The sequence below is a fragment of the Lithobates pipiens genome, unplaced genomic scaffold (assembly GCF_037356315.1).
Source record: "Lithobates pipiens isolate NorthernLeopardFrog02 unplaced genomic scaffold, aLitPip1_a1.2 Scaffold_25, whole genome shotgun sequence".
NCBI classification, from domain to species: Eukaryota; Metazoa; Chordata; class Amphibia; order Anura; family Ranidae; genus Lithobates; species Lithobates pipiens.
Window position 1 is genome coordinate 155132086 of NW_027507787.1, and position 11488 is coordinate 155143573.

An 11488-nucleotide genomic window follows, 5' to 3' on the forward strand; every position below is an offset into this window, starting at 1 on the left:
AAGTCTGTGGTGAAATGAGTGACATCACTGTCCTTTATGTCTGTGCTTGTCTTTTGAGGACTTAAAACACCTGCTTCACCTCTTTTCAGCCTTTCTTCAATTCCTGGGCTTAGATCAACCTTCTTTACTCTGCTGGCATGGATCCAAGTAGGACTTTCCTCTGTAAGGATGGCGGTCCTGGTGACAGCTACCACTTTGGTCACTGGTCCGAATGGAACTTCTTGCGGCTTTTGACCTTTCTGAAGCCTCTGGACAACAACTTGATCACCGACCTGGAACGGGTGGGTTGGTACCTGTGAAGAAGAAGGAGAGGTGCGAGCAACTCTTCTTTCAACAATATCAAGAGTTTCAATCAGTTTTTTTACATATTCCTCCTGTATTTGTTCCAAATCACCTTTCTCTACCATCAAGGGATGATTAGCCCACGGTGTGGGGAATGGCCTACCCATGAGTACCTCAAAGGGGAATAACCCGTCACACTGTGAGGGGTCATTCTGATTTCAGCTAATACAGCTGGGAGAACTTTTTTCCCCTTGCCAAAATTCCCACCCGTAGCTTTCCTTATCCTGTCTTTAATTGTTCTATTCATTCTCTCTACAATTCCTGAACTCTGTGGATGGTAGGGGAGGTGAAATTTCCAGTCTATTTTTAGTACTTTTACAAGATCTTGGTAGATTTTAGCTGTGAAAGCTGGGCCATTGTCTGAATTTATTTGCAATGGACATCCCCATCTAGGAATAATTTCCTGTGTGAGGATCTTCACTACAGTTTGTGCGTTTTCATTGTTGGTGACAAAATTTCTAGCCACTGCGACATGTCCACTATGACCAAAAGATATTGTTGTTTCTTTCCTTCTTTGGGCATATGTGTAAAGTCTATCTGTAAATGGGTAAACGGTGTTGTTGGGTACTCAAGATGTTCATGCTTTGATTTCTTTGGGTTGGTTGGATTGTTCCTAATGCAAGTGACACATTTCCTTACAAAAGCTTTGACTAGACTAGGTAATCCTGCAATGAAAAAATCTGCATCTAGAAGTTCACATGTGGCTTGCCATCTCTTGTGACCCAGTCCATGGTATTGTGCAATGAACAGGGGGGCGCTAGCAACAGGAATACACGGCTTCCCCTCTTTGCAGATTAATTCTGTTTTAGGATCCTTTTGTACCATCCCATCACAGTTCCATCGCGCAATATCATCAGGGGTGGCAAAAGCCTGTAGTTCCGTGAGCCAATGTGTCTCTTTCAGGGAACATGGCTGAGGTGTTAGCATGGGCATTTGAATGTTTGCCTTTTGTTGTATATGCAGCTTCTTTAGCTATTCTGTCACCTAGTGCATTACCTTTGGCTATATCAGTCATTTGGCCTGTATGTGCCTTACAGTGCATGATAGCTAGTTTTAAAGGCAACTGAATTGCATCTAGTAATGCTGTGACTAGGTCAGAGTGTGAGATGCTCCTTTCATCTGCTGCCACATATCCTCTGCGAAGCCATATTACACCATGGTCCCAAACCACACCATGAGCATACCTGGAATCGGTGTAAATGTTTACCTCTTTTCCTGCAAACAGCTGGCATGCACGGGTTAATGCTATCAATTCAGCAGCTTGTGCAGACTGATAGGGTATTGGATTGGCCTCGAGGACAGCATCTGGCAGTTGGACAACAGCATATCCTGCATGATAGACATTATCACTTGGTCTTCTGCAAGAGCCATCAACAAAAACTGTTTGTGCAGTAGGAATTGGTACTGAAAGCATATCTGCTCTAGGTGAAGTGTCCTGATGTATTGATTGTGTACAGTCATGAGGTGGTGGTAAATCATCCTGTTCTCCTTTAAGACCTAATAAGGCATTCAAAATTGTAGCTGGGCCAGAGTTTATGTTTGAACTTTTTATTTTCAGGTTTGGATTGGACAGGAGGATGACTTCATACCCACTCAATCTTTGTGCTGACATATGCTGAGTATGTAAAGTTTTGAGGAGTGTGGTAACGTTGTGTGAAGTGTGTAAAGTAGTGTTACGGCCCAAGGTAAATGGTGCTGCCAACTCTACAACCATAGAACAAGACGCCAACGCTGTGAGACAAGCAGGCATGCCTTGCACCTGTACTGGAACCACCTTTGAGAAAAAAGCTACAGGGCGCAGTCTCCCACCATGTTCCTGGGCCAGTACTCCTGCCATGGTTCTGCAATTTTCCCTAGCAAACAAGTGAAACATTTTGCTAAAATCAGGGAGGCCGAGGCTCGGGCTGGTAACCATTGCACTTTTCAACATGGTAAAAGCATTTAACATTTCATCAGACCATTTTACAATATCAGACATTTCAGAGAGGGTTGCTTGTCTCAATATATTGTCATAGAAAGAACAGTCAGGTATCCATTGGCGGCAGTAACCAATCATTCCAAGAAAGGTTAGCAGGTCTTTCTTGGTAAGTGGGCGTGGCAGACCCACTATAGCAACAGTTCTTTTGTGACTGACTTTCCTAACTCCCGGAGACAGCACAAACCCTAGGTACTCAACCTCCTGTTTACACCATTGTAATTTTTTCTTAGACACTTTGTGACCACACGTATGTAACCATTTCAATAAGGATAGGATATCAGCTCGGCAGTCCTCCTCTGAAGAACTACAAATCAAAAGATCATCAACATATTGCAACAGTACAGAACCATGAGGGGCAGTCCAAGGCCTGAGGGTGGCTTGGAGTACTATAGAATAGACCACAGGTGAGTCTATATATCCCTGGGGCATTCTACACCAGGTAAACTGGCGATTGTGTTGGTCAATTGACACAGTAAAAGCAAAGAGTGGCCTTGTCTCCTTGTCTACAAGGACAGAGAAAAAAACATTCTTTAAATCAATTACAGTAAAACATTTGGCTGTTGCTGGAATGGAGGACAGTAGAGATGGAACATCAGGTACAATGGGTGCTATTGGGACTATGAGGTCATTTATGGCCCTCAAGTCCTGTACAAATCTGAAGGAGCCATTCGGCTTCTTTACAGGGTTAACAGGTGTGTTGTATGGAGAAATAATTTCCTCCAGGATTCCATCCTGCAGAAACTTTTTCACCATTGGTACTATGCCATCCATCTTTTCTTTAGAGAGTGGATACTGTTTGTGATAGATAGGAAATGCACCTTCTTTGAGAGTGGCCTTGTATGGTGTGCATGAAACAAGTTCTACATCCAGATCTGATGTAGACCAGACCTGGGGGTCTATATCCTCAAAATCTTCTTCACTATTTTGTTGTGACAGCATCAATAAACCTGGTTTGCATGCTACTATTGTGATTTTATCTGAGGAAATGTCTAGACCTCCTTCTGAGTTTGTTCTAATTGTGATTTCTAGTGGTCCAAACAAGTCTCTTCCCAACAAATTTACAGGACACCTTGGTATTATCCTAAAAGAATGTGTGCATATGGTGTACCCTTCATCACCTTCTATTGGTAGGGGTGGAGTCCTATATGTTTTTGTCAGTATCCCATTAATTCCCAAAGAGGGTTCCACTGGTTCCCACTTGCCTCTGAAATGATCTTCACAAATAGTACTCCTAGTGGCCCCGCTATCAACGAGATAGGGGAGGAGTCTCTCATTTATTCAAATAGCAACCATTGGACTGTCAGTGAAATCATCTGAGACAAAAGGAAAAGCTGGGACACTACCCTCCGGGCCCCATCATTGTTGTTGATTTCCCCATTTGATTGGAAATGTTGGACCTTGTTGGATGGATGCCTGTGGTTGTTGTGTCTGGTTAGGGACAGAGCTGGAATCGGGAGTCTGAGGAGGGGTGGGGTGAGGACACTGACTCACCCAGTGATCCTCAGCACCGCAATTGAAACATCCATTGTTTCTAGAGCGACTCTTCCCTCTTCCATTTCTGCCTTTAAATCTGCCTCTAAAATTTCCTCTGCCTCTAAAGTTCCCCTTCGTATTCCCTTGGAAATGCTGTGTGGAGACAGGCGATGGCTTTGGTATATCAAAACAACCTGCTGCATCTTTCTGTGAAAGAGCTTTGCCAAAGTCAGTTTTAGAAAGTGTTGACCATTCAGTAATCATTTGTTTGACTGTGACAACTAAATGGGGTTTGAGATTACTCAGGAAAGTCTGGATCAATAATGGATCCATAGTTGGCACAATACCCAAACCGGCTTTCTGTCCATCCTGCCATATGATCCATCCAAGGGTTAACTAGGTATTGCTCCGTACATTTCATTTTCCTATGAAAACAAAACAATTTACCGTGCTTGACTGCCACCTAGCGGTGCAGAAAATCAGACAACGGTGTGAATCAGACAATTAGACAATACCTCAACTTAGATTCCTTTAACAAAAAAATCCAGTACTGTTCGTGATACGTTTTTATACTAATACAGCTACAATCACTTCAAGTCTGTAACAGAATAAATTTGGAACAAGTTCAAGAGTATTTCAGACATACAATAAACGCACAATCTTGCTCATGGAGCTGCTGCTTTGTTTCAGACAAATTTAAATCTTCTATGAAATTAACTTTGCAATGTATATTAATCTGTTTACCTTTCACAAAATAGCTTTACCCAAATTGTAACTTTATAACCTCCAGGAATACTACTCACCAAGTATGCCTTCTGGTTCTGGAAACAAAATAGCAGTTCACATATACACACTCAGCGCAATTCATTCAGCGTGATACTTTTAAAGCAAAAGCAGTTATACAATCATACACAAAGTTTACACAATACATTGATCATCAGTCACCAGTTCTGTTCCGAACAGAACTAAAACTCTAGAGTACTCTGTAAATTTTTCTAAGGTCACCAAAACCTTTTCTTCTAAGGTCACCAAGACCTATTCTTCTAAGGTCACCAAAACCTTTTCAAGTGTCCCCAAAACACTATATGACCCCTAAGGTCATGACCGGTCAACTTATCTATACTTATGAGAGGTTTTATAACCCAACAGAAATCTCTGTGGGATGGAAGCCAAGTCACACACCTGACACCTGGACCCCGGCAAGTCAATTTCACTCAATAAGAATAGAATTCACTTACCGAGCCGTTAAAAGTAGCTTTCCAAGTCCGTTAAGGGTAAATAAACATCCATCCCGGACGAGCCCCCAGTGCTGAAAGGGTTAATCCTGTGTCTAGGGTGGTCCCTTCAACCTCTCAGACCTTAGATCCAATGTATTGTATAAATTCAGAGCGCTCTGGAATCAATTCTCGAAGGACAAATAAAACCACACACACACCATGGCGTCCTTCAAGAACTAATTGTATTGAGTTTTTACAAAGCGATTGATATAGTAAATTTCACGTCACACGGAATAAGACATGCGCAGTAGACATCAAGACGATTACAGCTGGTCAAGACAAAACGCTATTGTTCTTTGTTAATATGAGAAAAAGATAAGAGACAGTACATGATTTCTTCAGTAGCTAAAGGAATGCTGAGAAAATGTGTGAAAGTTTTAGATAAGTGTGTGAGAACAAATGAGTTAGAAGAATCTCATGTTGAGACAGTTATCTGAGAAGGGGTGTTCAAACTATACATATTGTAAAATGGAAGTTTGTGAATATTAAGATGGCTGACAGAAACAAGATGGATGCTTAACATAACCTTTCACTATGCCTGCATGGCAGCCTGCAAAATGCAGGAAATGGAGGAGGGCCAGCGCCTCCTCTGGGAGGAAGTTATCTTACAAGCCCTAAATAAAGGGTTGAGAGGTAAACTCACAAGCCAAAGCCAGGTTGACCATCGTCCTCCTCCTCCACCTCCTGCCACAACTCCAACACCAGAGCCACAGCCTGGAAGCAAGCCTGTAAGGAAGACAAGAGAGTGATGGCCTGGGTTCAGTCTGGTCTTACAAAAGACGCAGGCTGTTGTATCACCACAGCCTAGGGACATATATGTCATCTGCTGCTGTTCCTGATCTCTTGGAGTCCTGGACCGGATTGTGCTCACTATTATATGGACTCCTCGTGCTACCAATTTTGGCTGTAAAATAGTTGATGTGTGCCCTGGGGTACAAAGGCTTTGCCAATTTCACAAGTTTATCCAGCATTGCCTTCTTCTTTATTTGGTTATGACCCATAATAAATGGCTATTTTTTGTTCCCAAATACTTGCAATGGGTTTTACTTCAAAAAGGACAGTTTGTTTGTGAGTAGACAGGTACATTTCAAAAAGACAACGTCAAATTAACAAGGGACACCAACACCAAACAAACTCCTTGAGGTTAAAAAATATAAGATAATAATGGTGTTGTGGTAACTTGACACACAAAACAGCAAAAAATATTATGGAGATCAGTAGAAAAAAAACAGGAGATCTTGATAAAAAAAAAAGTAGATCACTATTAAAAGAAAAAAAGGAGATCTGCATCAAAATTTAAAAAAAAAGATCACTATAAAAAGAAATTCAAAACATTATTATGGATATCTGACGAAAAAAAAAAAAAATATTCATGAGATCACAAGAAATAATAAAGAAATCAGTTTGTGAGAACTCTGTATGAATATCAGCAGGATAACAACTTCATTATTCTAGCATTATAAAGAAGAAGAGAATGCTCTGCATTAAAAGATTTAAAAATGTGCAGCGTAACGAATGTGCTATCTCCATTTCGTACGCTAGTTTTGACAGAGCGATCACTTCAGTCTCATACTTGATTCAGAGCATGCATGGAATTTTGTGCGTTGGAATTGTGTACAAACGCTCAAAATTTCCGACAACGGATTTTGTTATTGGTAAATGTGAGAACCAGCTCTCAAATTTTTGTTGCCGGAAATTCCGACAAAAAATGTCTGATGGAGCCTACACACAGTCGGAATTTCCGACAACAAGCTCCCATCGAACATTTGTTATCGGAAAATGAAAAATCCGATCATGTGTACGCGGCATAAGACATCAAACAGTATCACACAATGTGCAGATCATTTGTTTTTCATGCACACCATTTGATGTGGTTCATCGCATGTTTTGGAGTCCATCATGGATATCTGACAATCCTCATTCAACATTAGGTGTAACCCTTCTTACCGTTTTTCCAGTGGTGGGAGCTCCTGTTTGAGGTCATTCCCTCAAGAGTGCCTGTTTGACCCACGTGCTATATGGTACGTGTCCTTCGAATCTGGTAAGCATGAACACTTTACCATTTTGACTGTATTTTCAAGATTCATCCTGGATTATCCAAGAAAGATCTTTCACTTTCACTTAATTGTGAATTCTAATGGACCATGGATAAATGTTTATTATTCACTTTGGACTTTTATGTTTTGGTTTTGTTCACATTCAATTTTGCATTGCCAATTTTACATTTCCAGGTTCACACGCTATTCACTTGTTCACTTAGCGCCACACTTTTGTTTTTTATTTCTGTTTTGCACTGTATGCATTGTGACGTGTTGGCTGCTTATTTTGTTCTTCTTCTTTTACTGTTATTATGGGAGCGCCTAAAAAGCGCATTTAACGGTCGTTTGCATGTATTTTGTCAGGTGCCTCCATTGCACTCTATGGGGCCAAAAATGTCCAATTCTGCCTGAAAAGAAGATGTGAACAGTTACCATTTAAAATGAAGGGATTTTTAACCACTTGCTTACTGGGCACTTAAACCCCCCTCCTGCCCAGACAAATTTTCAGCTTTCAGCACTGACGCAGTTTGAATGACAATTGCGCGGTCATACAACACTGTACCCAAATGAAATTTTTATCATTTTTTTCCTACAAATAGAGCTTTCTTTTGGTGGTATTTAATCACAGCTGGGGTTTTTATTTTTTGCTAAACAAACAAAAAAGGATGGAAAAAAAAATCATGTTTAATAGTTTGTTATAAAATTTTGCAAACAGGTAACTTGGTGGGCACTGATAGGCTGCACTGGTGGGCACTGATAGGCTGCACTTATGGGCAATAATAGGCACAGTTAAGGCGGCATTGATAGGCACAGATAAGGTGGCACTGATGGGTAAAGATAAGTCAGTACTGATGGGCACAGATAAGGCGGCACTGATGGCCACTGATAAGATGGCACTGATGGGCCCTAATGGGTGGCACGGTTGGGTGGCACGAATGGGCACTGATAGGTACCACTGATAGAGGGCACTGATAGGTGACACTGATGGGCACTGAAAGGTGGCACTGATAGGTGGCACTTATGGGCACTGATGGGCACTGGTAGGTGACACTGATGGGCACAGATAGGTGGCACAGATGTGCAGCACTGGTCAGGCACTGATTGTGGGCACTGATAGGTGGCACTTTTGGCACTGATAGATGGCACTGTGGGCACTGACAGGTGGCGCTGTGGGCATGACAGGTGGCGCTGGTGGACACTAGTAGGCAGCACTGTTGCCAACTGCCAGGTGGCAGTTGTAGGGGGCACTTGTGGGCACTGAGGAGCTGGCGGCACATTGCAGTGATCGGGACTGATGTCCCTCTCACTGCCGTCGGTGATTGGTTTTTTTTTCTCCTCGTGCTGACAGAAAAAATAGCCGATTACCGGCCGTGTTGACATCAGCTGTCATTGGCTGACCGCTGATCACGTGGTAAGGGGTCGGGATCAACCCCTTACTCCGATCTGTGATTCAGAGAGTCTCATAGACTAGATGATCATGGAGCGAGCCACGAGCGCCCTTCAGGGGACACGCAGGCCGCTCATGCACGGGACAATGTCAATAGACGTAGTGCTTAGAAAGGCAGGTCCATGCTGTAGCCGTCATTCAGCTATAGTGTGGATCTCTAGTGGTTAACCACCTCAATACAGTGCACTTACACCCCCTTCCTGCCCAGACCAATTTTCAGCTTTCAGCGCTCTAAGGCTCCTTTCAAACAGGGCAGATCAGTGATGATCCGCCCCCTGGATATCCGCTTGCTCAGCGGGGATCGCCGGAGCGATCTCCGCTGAGCAGGCAAGGGACAGGTCCGTCTCTGCACACTGCGCAGGGACGGACCTGTCACAGCGCCGTTCTCCCCTATGGGAGCTCGGGTGACGACGGACCGCAGCGTCTGTCGTCACCCGATCCGATGACGGATGGAAAAATAGCTTTTTCCTCTGTCACACTTTTTCGGATCGGAGCGGCTCAGATGTCAGCGCACATGTCACCTCTGATATCCAACGCTCCATAGAGCTCTATGGAGCATCCGTTCAGGTCCGCCTGAAAAACTCACAGGCGGACCTGAACGAATCGTCCGTGTGAAAGGACCCTTACAGTTTGAATGACAATTACTAAGTCATGCAACACTGTACCCATATGAAACTTGCGTCCTTTTTTCACATAGAGCTTTCTTTTTTAATCACTAGTGGGTTTTTTATTTCTAGAGGTTACAGCACACATTATGGCTCACTGTTATTTTTTAGAGGTTACAGCACATGACTTCTGCTTGTTTATCAGTTGCTAGAGGTTACTGAACATCTATACCACTCACTAATTGGCTGTTAGGGGTTACTGCACATTATTACTGCTCACGGATTGATTGCTAGATGTTACTGAACATCCATACCACTCACTAATTGGTTGTTAGAGGTTACTGCAGGTTATTACTGCTCACTGATTGGTTGCTAAAGGTTACAGCACATCATCTCCTCACTGCCTGCCTGCGTATTCACATTTACCAAAAATCAGGGTGCTGTGGCACCCTGTTATTTTGAAGAATCCACCTCCAATTTGCTTACTTTTGCAGAACAGGCTGATGTTAGGCTTAATGACCACAGTTGTAGGCAGAACTTTCAAGCATGATCCTTTACCTTCTCAGTGGGCAGTATTCAGCAGAAGTAATGGTGGATATGACCTCAGGGGGACATGATATATGTATTAATGCTGCCTATATTTACATATCAATGCTGCAGTCCACGACTATTTACATATTAATGCGGCCACTATTTTATATATCAATGCAGGTTATTTAGATGTAAACACAGGGTCTGCAGGTGAGTCATCTGCACATGGCAATTGGGCAGCAGAAGCAGAAGTTTGCACTGAGATATCGGGACACAGCACGGGACTAAAACTTCAAGGGATAAGGGAATTTAAACTGAGATAGTTGTCAAGTTTGAGGCAGCTGCTTTGGGCCCCACTACAATGATGGGACCCAGGGAAGCTGCCCCTTTTGCACTGCCTTAAAAACGGTCCTGCCTTCAGGCATTCTAGGAGCATAAATTACACATCTCATTTCGTTCCTACCTATCACACTTTTGAAGGTCCTTGAGCACCAGGACAGTGACATTACCCACAAAATGACCCCATTTTGGAAAGCAAATGCCCCAACGTATATTCTGAGGCATGGGCTGCAGATAGGTACTCGGGTACTCTGATGGGCTGGTGACAGGTACTTGGTTACGCTGATGGCCTGGTGACAGGTACTCGGGTACTCTGATGGGCTGGTGACAGGTACTCGGGTACTCTGATGGGCTGGTGACAGGTACTCGGTTACTCTGATTGGCTGGTGACAGGTACTCGGGTACTCTGATGGGCTGGTGAAAGGTACTTGGGTACTCTGATGGGCTGGTGACAGGTACTCGGGTACTCTGATGGCCTGGTGACAGGTACTCGTGGACTCTGATGGCCTAGTGAGAGGTACTCGGGTACTCTAATGGGCTATTGATAGGTACTCGGGTACTCTGATGGGCTGGTGACTTTTATTCGGGTACTATGAAGGGCGGTGACAGGTACTCAGGTACTCCGTACTCATATGGACTGTGATGGGTACTCAAGTACTCAGATGAACTGTGACAGGTACTCATATGGACTGTGACAGGTACTCAGGTACTCTGATTGACTGTGACAGGTACTCGGGTATTCTGATGGACTGTGAGAGGTACTCCGGTACTCTGACTGTGACAGGTACTCGGGTATTCTGATGGACTGTGACAGGTACTCAGGTAATCTGATGGACTGTGACGGGTACTCGGGTACTCTGATGGACTGTGACAGGTACTTGGGTACTCTGATGGATTGTGTCAGGTACTCTGGTACTCTGATGGACTGTGACAGGTACTCGGGTACTCTGATGGATTGTGTCAGGTACTCTGGTACTCTGATGGACTGTGACAGGTACTTTGATGGGTGGTGACAGGTCCTCTTTATTTTGAGGGGTGGCAATCATTGTACTTTGTGTACACTGTAGACGGTAACGAGATATTACTGCAATCTCCTTCTCACACACAATCGGTGTGTATGAGGAGGAGAACCCGGTAACATCTCGTTACCGGGGTTTGTTTACATTTAGTGATCGGCTGTGAAAGGATCACAGCCGTTCATGTGGTAAACAGCCGCTGGCCAATGGCTGTTTACCACCATCGGTGACGAGCAGTGGTCCCGGGAACACGCCGCCACCAAAGTGCACGGGCAGCATGCTCCCGATCTCGAGCAAAGTGGGGCGGTACCACCTGTGATCGGCCGTGACTTCATCATGGCGGATCACGTGATAAACAGCCATGCCCAATGGCTGTTCACCCCCCTTGGTGGCGAGCGGTGTCTCCATGACATGTCGCCACTGACGGAACATGGGTGCACG